Source organism: Anomaloglossus baeobatrachus, unplaced genomic scaffold (assembly GCF_048569485.1).
Source record: "Anomaloglossus baeobatrachus isolate aAnoBae1 unplaced genomic scaffold, aAnoBae1.hap1 Scaffold_2531, whole genome shotgun sequence".
Lineage (NCBI taxonomy): Eukaryota > Metazoa > Chordata > Amphibia > Anura > Aromobatidae > Anomaloglossus > Anomaloglossus baeobatrachus.
Genome location: NW_027442108.1, coordinates 202,135 through 213,780, shown reverse-complemented (window position 1 = coordinate 213,780; position 11,646 = coordinate 202,135). Strand labels below are relative to the sequence as shown.

The 11,646-nt window shown below is 46.7% G+C and overlaps 9 non-coding genes across 9 annotated transcripts; all 9 read left to right on the top strand.

Annotated features, from left to right (window-relative positions):
• The first annotated feature begins 521 nt into the window (after positions 1-521).
• On the top strand, positions 522-712 carry LOC142262849 (U2 spliceosomal RNA). Its single transcript, XR_012730115.1, has one exon. It is a non-coding gene; the product is annotated as a U2 spliceosomal RNA (small nuclear RNA).
• Positions 713-1,829: 1,117 nt separating this feature from the next.
• Positions 1,830-2,020, top strand: LOC142262847 (U2 spliceosomal RNA). The gene has a single exon (XR_012730114.1). It is a non-coding gene; the product is annotated as a U2 spliceosomal RNA (small nuclear RNA).
• A 1,117-nt stretch (positions 2,021-3,137) lies between these two features.
• LOC142262845 (U2 spliceosomal RNA) lies at positions 3,138-3,328 on the top strand. The gene has a single exon (XR_012730112.1). It is a non-coding gene; the product is annotated as a U2 spliceosomal RNA (small nuclear RNA).
• A 1,117-nt stretch (positions 3,329-4,445) lies between these two features.
• Positions 4,446-4,636, top strand: LOC142262844 (U2 spliceosomal RNA). The gene has a single exon (XR_012730111.1). It is a non-coding gene; the product is annotated as a U2 spliceosomal RNA (small nuclear RNA).
• A 1,117-nt stretch (positions 4,637-5,753) lies between these two features.
• LOC142262843 (U2 spliceosomal RNA) lies at positions 5,754-5,944 on the top strand. The gene has a single exon (XR_012730110.1). It is a non-coding gene; the product is annotated as a U2 spliceosomal RNA (small nuclear RNA).
• A 1,116-nt stretch (positions 5,945-7,060) lies between these two features.
• Positions 7,061-7,251, top strand: LOC142262842 (U2 spliceosomal RNA). The gene has a single exon (XR_012730109.1). It is a non-coding gene; the product is annotated as a U2 spliceosomal RNA (small nuclear RNA).
• A 1,118-nt stretch (positions 7,252-8,369) lies between these two features.
• On the top strand, positions 8,370-8,560 carry LOC142262841 (U2 spliceosomal RNA). The gene has a single exon (XR_012730108.1). It is a non-coding gene; the product is annotated as a U2 spliceosomal RNA (small nuclear RNA).
• Positions 8,561-9,677: 1,117 nt separating this feature from the next.
• Positions 9,678-9,868, top strand: LOC142262840 (U2 spliceosomal RNA). Its single transcript, XR_012730107.1, has one exon. It is a non-coding gene; the product is annotated as a U2 spliceosomal RNA (small nuclear RNA).
• Positions 9,869-10,985: 1,117 nt separating this feature from the next.
• LOC142262839 (U2 spliceosomal RNA) lies at positions 10,986-11,176 on the top strand. Its single transcript, XR_012730106.1, has one exon. It is a non-coding gene; the product is annotated as a U2 spliceosomal RNA (small nuclear RNA).
• The last annotated feature ends 470 nt before the right edge of the window (positions 11,177-11,646 follow it).

The window sequence follows — 11,646 nt, the reverse complement described above, 5'->3', positions numbered from 1 at the left end:
AAGAAGTTGTTCTTTGGGTGGGAGGGTGGGCTAGTGGAAGGAGGGGGCAATCTCTTTTTTTCCCGGGTGGTAGGGGGATGACAGGAGAAGGGAAGCGGGTGGTGAGAAAGGTACAGAGGGCAGGGTTTGGGGGCTGGGAAGGAAAGGGAAAAGATTAGGGTTTGGGGATGATGAAAGGGCTTTCTACGGGTAAGGATGGCAAAGGGTGGCAGTGACGGAAAGTCAGGCAACCTGTCCTGTCCGTCTTTTTGTATCGTGAATTGGAAAGACTGCAAGACTGCAAGGGGGAGGGGAGTTGCTTGCGCCCTAAAGGAGGAGTTATTCAGATTCATTGCAGTGGGCGGCGGCTGCAAAACGCACCATTCTTCTTGTTTTTGCTCTGCAAAGCAGCCTTTTCAAGGGTTGGCTTGGGTGACAAAATGTCTTGTGTAGGCGTGGGTTTGTCTCCCTCTCGCTCTCTCTCCCTAAGATGTGTCCGGCATAGGCCAGGGTGCCACTCGAGGCCCAAACCAATTCTGGTTATCGCTTCTCGGCCTTTTGGCTAAGATCAAGTGTAGTATCTGTTCTTATCAGTTTAATATCTGATACGTCCCCTATCTGGGGACCATATATTAAATGGATTTTTAGAACAGGGAGATGGAAAAAGAGCTTGCTCTGTCCACTCCACGCATTGACCTGGTATTGCAGTACCTCCAGGAACGGTGCACCCCTTCTTAACCCAGTTTCCAAAAGCAGAACTCGATTCACCTGATTCATATTAGCCCGATTAGCGAATTGAAATGAATTTTTATCTAACACACTTTTTACTTGCTTTATTCATCCAAATAGCAAACTCATCACCACTCAACTTCACCAACTCTGCTATGTCCCGTGCAGTATCTTGTTGTCAGTCTAATCTAGATCATGTGTAATTGAATGGAATAGATCCCTTTTGGACAAAGTGGAGTCAGATGCTGCAGTGACCACAGGTGTGAGAGGATCTACAATTGGCATCTGGTGTTATCTCTCTGCTTCCACTCCAAATAAAGTTACCTGTTGTTACCTGAACGTCAAATACTAAGAATGGGCGGCCTATGAAAGAATTAGTACTTTCATTAAGTATACTAAACCGGCTAATTGGGAATAGACAAACTGTAAAAAGCCCTCTGAGAAAGCCCCTCTCTAACCTTTGTTAGTAAGCTTTTCTGTAGCCTGCCTGTTGATGTATTTTCGGTTTGAACAGTGCACAACATGAAGAGACGGAACACTGGCGGCTTGTCACAATGCCCCCCGATGACATCACAATAGCGCTGCTGCCTAGAAAACAAGCTGCGCAGAAGAAGTTGTTCTTTGGGTGGGAGGGTGGGCTAGTGGAAGGAGGGGGCAATCTCTTTTTTTCCCGGGTGGTAGGGGGATGACAGGAGAAGGGAAGCGGGTGGTGAGAAAGGTACAGAGGGCAGGGTTTGGGGGCTGGGAAGGAAAGGGAAAAGATTAGGGTTTGGGGATGATGAAAGGGCTTTCTACGGGTAAGGATGGCAAAGGGTGGCAGTGACGGAAAGTCAGGCAACCTGTCCTGTCCGTCTTTTTGTATCGTGAATTGGAAAGACTGCAAGGGGGAGGGGAGTTGCTTGCGCCCTAAAGGAGGAGTTATTCAGATTCATTGCAGTGGGCGGCGGCTGCAAAACGCACCATTCTTCTTGTTTTTGCTCTGCAAAGCAGCCTTTTCAAGGGTTGGCTTGGGTGACAAAATGTCTTGTGTAGGCGTGGGTTTGTCTCCCTCTCGCTCTCTCTCCCTAAGATGTGTCCGGCATAGGCCAGGGTGCCACTCGAGGCCCAAACCAATTCTGGTTATCGCTTCTCGGCCTTTTGGCTAAGATCAAGTGTAGTATCTGTTCTTATCAGTTTAATATCTGATACGTCCCCTATCTGGGGACCATATATTAAATGGATTTTTAGAACAGGGAGATGGAAAAAGAGCTTGCTCTGTCCACTCCACGCATTGACCTGGTATTGCAGTACCTCCAGGAACGGTGCACCCCTTCTTAACCCAGTTTCCAAAAGCAGAACTCGATTCACCTGATTCATATTAGCCCGATTAGCGAATTGAAATGAATTTTTATCTAACACACTTTTTACTTGCTTTATTCATCCAAATAGCAAACTCATCACCACTCAACTTCACCAACTCTGCTATGTCCCGTGCAGTATCTTGTTGTCAGTCTAATCTAGATCATGTGTAATTGAATGGAATAGATCCCTTTTGGACAAAGTGGAGTCAGATGCTGCAGTGACCACAGGTGTGAGAGGATCTACAATTGGCATCTGGTGTTATCTCTCTGCTTCCACTCCAAATAAAGTTACCTGTTGTTACCTGAACGTCAAATACTAAGAATGGGCGGCCTATGAAAGAATTAGTACTTTCATTAAGTATACTAAACCGGCTAATTGGGAATAGACAAACTGTAAAAAGCCCTCTGAGAAAGCCCCTCTCTAACCTTTGTTAGTAAGCTTTTCTGTAGCCTGCCTGTTGATGTATTTTCGGTTTGAACAGTGCACAACATGAAGAGACGGAACACTGGCGGCTTGTCACAATGCCCCCCGATGACATCACAATAGCGCTGCTGCCTAGAAAACAAGCTGCGCAGAAGAAGTTGTTCTTTGGGTGGGAGGGTGGGCTAGTGGAAGGAGGGGGCAATCTCTTTTTTTCCCGGGTGGTAGGGGGATGACAGGAGAAGGGAAGCGGGTGGTGAGAAAGGTACAGAGGGCAGGGTTTGGGGGCTGGGAAGGAAAGGGAAAAGATTAGGGTTTGGGGATGATGAAAGGGCTTTCTACGGGTAAGGATGGCAAAGGGTGGCAGTGACGGAAAGTCAGGCAACCTGTCCTGTCCGTCTTTTTGTATCGTGAATTGGAAAGACTGCAAGGGGGAGGGGAGTTGCTTGCGCCCTAAAGGAGGAGTTATTCAGATTCATTGCAGTGGGCGGCGGCTGCAAAACGCACCATTCTTCTTGTTTTTGCTCTGCAAAGCAGCCTTTTCAAGGGTTGGCTTGGGTGACAAAATGTCTTGTGTAGGCGTGGGTTTGTCTCCCTCTCGCTCTCTCTCCCTAAGATGTGTCCGGCATAGGCCAGGGTGCCACTCGAGGCCCAAACCAATTCTGGTTATCGCTTCTCGGCCTTTTGGCTAAGATCAAGTGTAGTATCTGTTCTTATCAGTTTAATATCTGATACGTCCCCTATCTGGGGACCATATATTAAATGGATTTTTAGAACAGGGAGATGGAAAAAGAGCTTGCTCTGTCCACTCCACGCATTGACCTGGTATTGCAGTACCTCCAGGAACGGTGCACCCCTTCTTAACCCAGTTTCCAAAAGCAGAACTCGATTCACCTGATTCATATTAGCCCGATTAGCGAATTGAAATGAATTTTTATCTAACACACTTTTTACTTGCTTTATTCATCCAAATAGCAAACTCATCACCACTCAACTTCACCAACTCTGCTATGTCCCGTGCAGTATCTTGTTGTCAGTCTAATCTAGATCATGTGTAATTGAATGGAATAGATCCCTTTTGGACAAAGTGGAGTCAGATGCTGCAGTGACCACAGGTGTGAGAGGATCTACAATTGGCATCTGGTGTTATCTCTCTGCTTCCACTCCAAATAAAGTTACCTGTTGTTACCTGAACGTCAAATACTAAGAATGGGCGGCCTATGAAAGAATTAGTACTTTCATTAAGTATACTAAACCGGCTAATTGGGAATAGACAAACTGTAAAAAGCCCTCTGAGAAAGCCCCTCTCTAACCTTTGTTAGTAAGCTTTTCTGTAGCCTGCCTGTTGATGTATTTTCGGTTTGAACAGTGCACAACATGAAGAGACGGAACACTGGCGGCTTGTCACAATGCCCCCCGATGACATCACAATAGCGCTGCTGCCTAGAAAACAAGCTGCGCAGAAGAAGTTGTTCTTTGGGTGGGAGGGTGGGCTAGTGGAAGGAGGGGGCAATCTCTTTTTTTCCCGGGTGGTAGGGGGATGACAGGAGAAGGGAAGCGGGTGGTGAGAAAGGTACAGAGGGCAGGGTTTGGGGGCTGGGAAGGAAAGGGAAAAGATTAGGGTTTGGGGATGATGAAAGGGCTTTCTACGGGTAAGGATGGCAAAGGGTGGCAGTGACGGAAAGTCAGGCAACCTGTCCTGTCCGTCTTTTTGTATCGTGAATTGGAAAGACTGCAAGGGGGAGGGGAGTTGCTTGCGCCCTAAAGGAGGAGTTATTCAGATTCATTGCAGTGGGCGGCGGCTGCAAAACGCACCATTCTTCTTGTTTTTGCTCTGCAAAGCAGCCTTTTCAAGGGTTGGCTTGGGTGACAAAATGTCTTGTGTAGGCGTGGGTTTGTCTCCCTCTCGCTCTCTCTCCCTAAGATGTGTCCGGCATAGGCCAGGGTGCCACTCGAGGCCCAAACCAATTCTGGTTATCGCTTCTCGGCCTTTTGGCTAAGATCAAGTGTAGTATCTGTTCTTATCAGTTTAATATCTGATACGTCCCCTATCTGGGGACCATATATTAAATGGATTTTTAGAACAGGGAGATGGAAAAAGAGCTTGCTCTGTCCACTCCACGCATTGACCTGGTATTGCAGTACCTCCAGGAACGGTGCACCCCTTCTTAACCCAGTTTCCAAAAGCAGAACTCGATTCACCTGATTCATATTAGCCCGATTAGCGAATTGAAATGAATTTTTATCTAACACACTTTTTACTTGCTTTATTCATCCAAATAGCAAACTCATCACCACTCAACTTCACCAACTCTGCTATGTCCCGTGCAGTATCTTGTTGTCAGTCTAATCTAGATCATGTGTAATTGAATGGAATAGATCCCTTTTGGACAAAGTGGAGTCAGATGCTGCAGTGACCACAGGTGTGAGAGGATCTACAATTGGCATCTGGTGTTATCTCTCTGCTTCCACTCCAAATAAAGTTACCTGTTGTTACCTGAACGTCAAATACTAAGAATGGGCGGCCTATGAAAGAATTAGTACTTTCATTAAGTATACTAAACCGGCTAATTGGGAATAGACAAACTGTAAAAAGCCCTCTGAGAAAGCCCCTCTCTAACCTTTGTTAGTAAGCTTTTCTGTAGCCTGCCTGTTGATGTATTTTCGGTTTGAACAGTGCACAACATGAAGAGACGGAACACTGGCGGCTTGTCACAATGCCCCCCGATGACATCACAATAGCGCTGCTGCCTAGAAAACAAGCTGCGCAGAAGAAGTTGTTCTTTGGGTGGGAGGGTGGGCTAGTGGAAGGAGGGGGCAATCTCTTTTTTTCCCGGGTGGTAGGGGGATGACAGGAGAAGGGAAGCGGGTGGTGAGAAAGGTACAGAGGGCAGGGTTTGGGGGCTGGGAAGGAAAGGGAAAAGATTAGGGTTTGGGGATGATGAAAGGGCTTTCTACGGGTAAGGATGGCAAAGGGTGGCAGTGACGGAAAGTCAGGCAACCTGTCCTGTCCGTCTTTTTGTATCGTGAATTGGAAAGACTGCAAGGGGGAGGGGAGTTGCTTGCGCCCTAAAGGAGGAGTTATTCAGATTCATTGCAGTGGGCGGCGGCTGCAAAACGCACCATTCTTCTTGTTTTTGCTCTGCAAAGCAGCCTTTTCAAGGGTTGGCTTGGGTGACAAAATGTCTTGTGTAGGCGTGGGTTTGTCTCCCTCTCGCTCTCTCTCCCTAAGATGTGTCCGGCATAGGCCAGGGTGCCACTCGAGGCCCAAACCAATTCTGGTTATCGCTTCTCGGCCTTTTGGCTAAGATCAAGTGTAGTATCTGTTCTTATCAGTTTAATATCTGATACGTCCCCTATCTGGGGACCATATATTAAATGGATTTTTAGAACAGGGAGATGGAAAAAGAGCTTGCTCTGTCCACTCCACGCATTGACCTGGTATTGCAGTACCTCCAGGAACGGTGCACCCCTTCTTAACCCAGTTTCCAAAAGCAGAACTCGATTCACCTGATTCATATTAGCCCGATTAGCGAATTGAAATGAATTTTTATCTAACACACTTTTTACTTGCTTTATTCATCCAAATAGCAAACTCATCACCACTCAACTTCACCAACTCTGCTATGTCCCGTGCAGTATCTTGTTGTCAGTCTAATCTAGATCATGTGTAATTGAATGGAATAGATCCCTTTTGGACAAAGTGGAGTCAGATGCTGCAGTGACCACAGGTGTGAGAGGATCTACAATTGGCATCTGGTGTTATCTCTCTGCTTCCACTCCAAATAAAGTTACCTGTTGTTACCTGAACGTCAAATACTAAGAATGGGCGGCCTATGAAAGAATTAGTACTTTCATTAAGTATACTAAACCGGCTAATTGGGAATAGACAAACTGTAAAAAGCCCTCTGAGAAAGCCCCTCTCTAACCTTTGTTAGTAAGCTTTTCTGTAGCCTGCCTGTTGATGTATTTTCGGTTTGAACAGTGCACAACATGAAGAGACGGAACACTGGCGGCTTGTCACAATGCCCCCCGATGACATCACAATAGCGCTGCTGCCTAGAAAACAAGCTGCGCAGAAGAAGTTGTTCTTTGGGTGGGAGGGTGGGCTAGTGGAAGGAGGGGGCAATCTCTTTTTTTCCCGGGTGGTAGGGGGATGACAGGAGAAGGGAAGCGGGTGGTGAGAAAGGTACAGAGGGCAGGGTTTGGGGGCTGGGAAGGAAAGGGAAAAGATTAGGGTTTGGGGATGATGAAAGGGCTTTCTACGGGTAAGGATGGCAAAGGGTGGCAGTGACGGAAAGTCAGGAACCTGTCCTGTCCGTCTTTTTGTATCGTGAATTGGAAAGACTGCAAGGGGGAGGGGAGTTGCTTGCGCCCTAAAGGAGGAGTTATTCAGATTCATTGCAGTGGGCGGCGGCTGCAAAACGCACCATTCTTCTTGTTTTTGCTCTGCAAAGCAGCCTTTTCAAGGGTTGGCTTGGGTGACAAAATGTCTTGTGTAGGCGTGGGTTTGTCTCCCTCTCGCTCTCTCTCCCTAAGATGTGTCCGGCATAGGCCAGGGTGCCACTCGAGGCCCAAACCAATTCTGGTTATCGCTTCTCGGCCTTTTGGCTAAGATCAAGTGTAGTATCTGTTCTTATCAGTTTAATATCTGATACGTCCCCTATCTGGGGACCATATATTAAATGGATTTTTAGAACAGGGAGATGGAAAAAGAGCTTGCTCTGTCCACTCCACGCATTGACCTGGTATTGCAGTACCTCCAGGAACGGTGCACCCCTTCTTAACCCAGTTTCCAAAAGCAGAACTCGATTCACCTGATTCATATTAGCCCGATTAGCGAATTGAAATGAATTTTTATCTAACACACTTTTTACTTGCTTTATTCATCCAAATAGCAAACTCATCACCACTCAACTTCACCAACTCTGCTATGTCCCGTGCAGTATCTTGTTGTCAGTCTAATCTAGATCATGTGTAATTGAATGGAATAGATCCCTTTTGGACAAAGTGGAGTCAGATGCTGCAGTGACCACAGGTGTGAGAGGATCTACAATTGGCATCTGGTGTTATCTCTCTGCTTCCACTCCAAATAAAGTTACCTGTTGTTACCTGAACGTCAAATACTAAGAATGGGCGGCCTATGAAAGAATTAGTACTTTCATTAAGTATACTAAACCGGCTAATTGGGAATAGACAAACTGTAAAAAGCCCTCTGAGAAAGCCCCTCTCTAACCTTTGTTAGTAAGCTTTTCTGTAGCCTGCCTGTTGATGTATTTTCGGTTTGAACAGTGCACAACATGAAGAGACGGAACACTGGCGGCTTGTCACAATGCCCCCCGATGACATCACAATAGCGCTGCTGCCTAGAAAACAAGCTGCGCAGAAGAAGTTGTTCTTTGGGTGGGAGGGTGGGCTAGTGGAAGGAGGGGGCAATCTCTTTTTTTCCCGGGTGGTAGGGGGATGACAGGAGAAGGGAAGCGGGGTGGTGAGAAAGGTACAGAGGGCAGGGTTTGGGGGCTGGGAAGGAAAGGGAAAAGATTAGGGTTTGGGGATGATGAAAGGGCTTTCTACGGGTAAGGATGGCAAAGGGTGGCAGTGACGGAAAGTCAGGCAACCTGTCCTGTCCGTCTTTTTGTATCGTGAATTGGAAAGACTGCAAGGGGGAGGGGAGTTGCTTGCGCCCTAAAGGAGGAGTTATTCAGATTCATTGCAGTGGGCGGCGGCTGCAAAACGCACCATTCTTCTTGTTTTTGCTCTGCAAAGCAGCCTTTTCAAGGGTTGGCTTGGGTGACAAAATGTCTTGTGTAGGCGTGGGTTTGTCTCCCTCTCGCTCTCTCTCCCTAAGATGTGTCCGGCATAGGCCAGGGTGCCACTCGAGGCCCAAACCAATTCTGGTTATCGCTTCTCGGCCTTTTGGCTAAGATCAAGTGTAGTATCTGTTCTTATCAGTTTAATATCTGATACGTCCCCTATCTGGGGACCATATATTAAATGGATTTTTAGAACAGGGAGATGGAAAAAGAGCTTGCTCTGTCCACTCCACGCATTGACCTGGTATTGCAGTACCTCCAGGAACGGTGCACCCCTTCTTAACCCAGTTTCCAAAAGCAGAACTCGATTCACCTGATTCATATTAGCCCGATTAGCGAATTGAAATGAATTTTTATCTAACACACTTTTTACTTGCTTTATTCATCCAAATAGCAAACTCATCACCACTCAACTTCACCAACTCTGCTATGTCCCGTGCAGTATCTTGTTGTCAGTCTAATCTAGATCATGTGTAATTGAATGGAATAGATCCCTTTTGGACAAAGTGGAGTCAGATGCTGCAGTGACCACAGGTGTGAGAGGATCTACAATTGGCATCTGGTGTTATCTCTCTGCTTCCACTCCAAATAAAGTTACCTGTTGTTACCTGAACGTCAAATACTAAGAATGGGCGGCCTATGAAAGAATTAGTACTTTCATTAAGTATACTAAACCGGCTAATTGGGAATAGACAAACTGTAAAAAGCCCTCTGAGAAAGCCCCTCTCTAACCTTTGTTAGTAAGCTTTTCTGTAGCCTGCCTGTTGATGTATTTTCGGTTTGAACAGTGCACAACATGAAGAGACGGAACACTGGCGGCTTGTCACAATGCCCCCCGATGACATCACAATAGCGCTGCTGCCTAGAAAACAAGCTGCGCAGAAGAAGTTGTTCTTTGGGTGGGAGGGTGGGCTAGTGGAAGGAGGGGGCAATCTCTTTTTTTCCCGGGTGGTAGGGGGATGACAGGAGAAGGGAAGCGGGTGGTGAGAAAGGTACAGAGGGCAGGGTTTGGGGGCTGGGAAGGAAAGGGAAAAGATTAGGGTTTGGGGATGATGAAAGGGCTTTCTACGGGTAAGGATGGCAAAGGGTGGCAGTGACGGAAAGTCAGGCAACCTGTCCTGTCCGTCTTTTTGTATCGTGAATTGGAAAGACTGCAAGGGGGAGGGGAGTTGCTTGCGCCCTAAAGGAGGAGTTATTCAGATTCATTGCAGTGGGCGGCGGCTGCAAAACGCACCATTCTTCTTGTTTTTGCTCTGCAAAGCAGCCTTTTCAAGGGTTGGCTTGGGTGACAAAATGTCTTGTGTAGGCGTGGGTTTGTCTCCCTCTCGCTCTCTCTCCCTAAGATGTGTCCGGCATAGGCCAAGGTGCCACTCGAGGCCCAAACCAATTCTGGTTATCGCTTCTCGGCCTTTTGGCTAAGATCAAGTGTAGTATCTGTTCTTATCAGTTTAATATCTGATACGTCCCCTATCTGGGGACCATATATTAAATGGATTTTTAGAACAGGGAGATGGAAAAAGAGCTTGCTCTGTCCACTCCACGCATTGACCTGGTATTGCAGTACCTCCAGGAACGGTGCACCCCTTCTTAACCCAGTTTCCAAAAGCAGAACTCGATTCACCTGATTCATATTAGCCCGATTAGCGAATTGAAATGAATTTTTATCTAACACACTTTTTACTTGCTTTATTCATCCAAATAGCAAACTCATCACCACTCAACTTCACCAACTCTGCTATGTCCCGTGCAGTATCTTGTTGTCAGTCTAATCTAGATCATGTGTAATTGAATGGAATAGATCCCTTTTGGACAAAGTGGAGTCAGATGCTGCAGTGACCACAGGTGTGAGAGGATCTACAATTGGCATCTGGTGTTATCTCTCTGCTTCCACTCCAAATAAAGTTACCTGTTGTTACCTGAACGTCAAATACTAAGAATGGGCGGCCTATGAAAGAATTAGTACTTTCATTAAGTATACTAAACCGGCTAATTGGGAATAGACAAACTGTAAAAAGCCCTCTGAGAAAGCCCCTCTCTAACCTTTGTTAGTAAGCTTTTCTGTAGCCTGCCTGTTGATGTATTTTCGGTTTGAACAGTGCACAACATGAAGAGACGGAACACTGGCGGCTTGTCACAATGCCCCCCGATGACATCACAATAGCGCTGCTGCCTAGAAAACAAGCTGCGCAGAAGAAGTTGTTCTTTGGGTGGGAGGGTGGGCTAGTGGAAGGAGGGGGCAATCTCTTTTTTTCCCGGGTGGTAGGGGGATGACAGGAGAAGGGAAGCGGGTGGTGAGAAAGGTACAGAGGGCAGGGTTTGGGGGCTGGGAAGGAAAGGGAAAAGATTAGGGTTTGGGGATGATGAAAGGGCTTTCTACGGGTAAGGATGGCAAAGGGTGGCAGTGACGGAAAGTCAGGCAACCTGTCCTGTCCGTCTTTTTGTATCGTGAATTGGAAAGACTGCAAGGGGGAGGGGAGTTGCTTGCGCCCTAAAGGAGGAGTTATTCAGATTCATTGCAGTGGGCGGCGGCTGCAAAACGCACCATTCTTCTTGTTTTTGCTCTGCAAAGCAGCCTTTTCAAGGGTTGGCTTGGGTGACAAAATGTCTTGTGTAGGCGTGGGTTTGTCTCCCTCTCGCTCTCTCTCCCTAAGATGTGTCCGGCATAGGCCAGGGTGCCACTCGAGGCCCAAACCAATTCTGGTTATCGCTTCTCGGCCTTTTGGCTAAGATCAAGTGTAGTATCTGTTCTTATCAGTTTAATATCTGATACGTCCCCTATCTGGGGACCATATATTAAATGGATTTTTAGAACAGGGAGATGGAAAAAGAGCTTGCTCTGTCCACTCCACGCATTGACCTGGTATTGCAGTACCTCCAGGAACGGTGCACCCCTTCTTAACCCAGTTTCCAAAAGCAGAACTCGATTCACCTGATTCATATTAGCCCGATTAGCGAATTGAAATGAATTTTTATCTAACACACTTTTTACTTGCTTTATTCATCCAAATAGCAAACTCATCACCACTCAACTTCACCAACTCTGCTATGTCCCGTGCAGTATCTTGTTGTCAGTCTAATCTAGATCATGTGTAATTGAATGGAATAGATCCCTTTTGGACAAAGTGGAGTCAGATGCTGCAGTGACCACAGGTGTGAGAGGATCTACAATTGGCATCTGGTGTTATCTCTCTGCTTCCACTCCAAATAAAGTTACCTGTTGTTACCTGAACGTCAAATACTAAGAATGGGCGGCCTATGAAAGAATTAGTACTTTCATTAAGTATACTAAACCGGCTAATTGGGAATAGACAAACTGTAAAAAGCCCTCTGAGAAAGCCCCTCTCTAACCTTTGTTAGTAAGCTT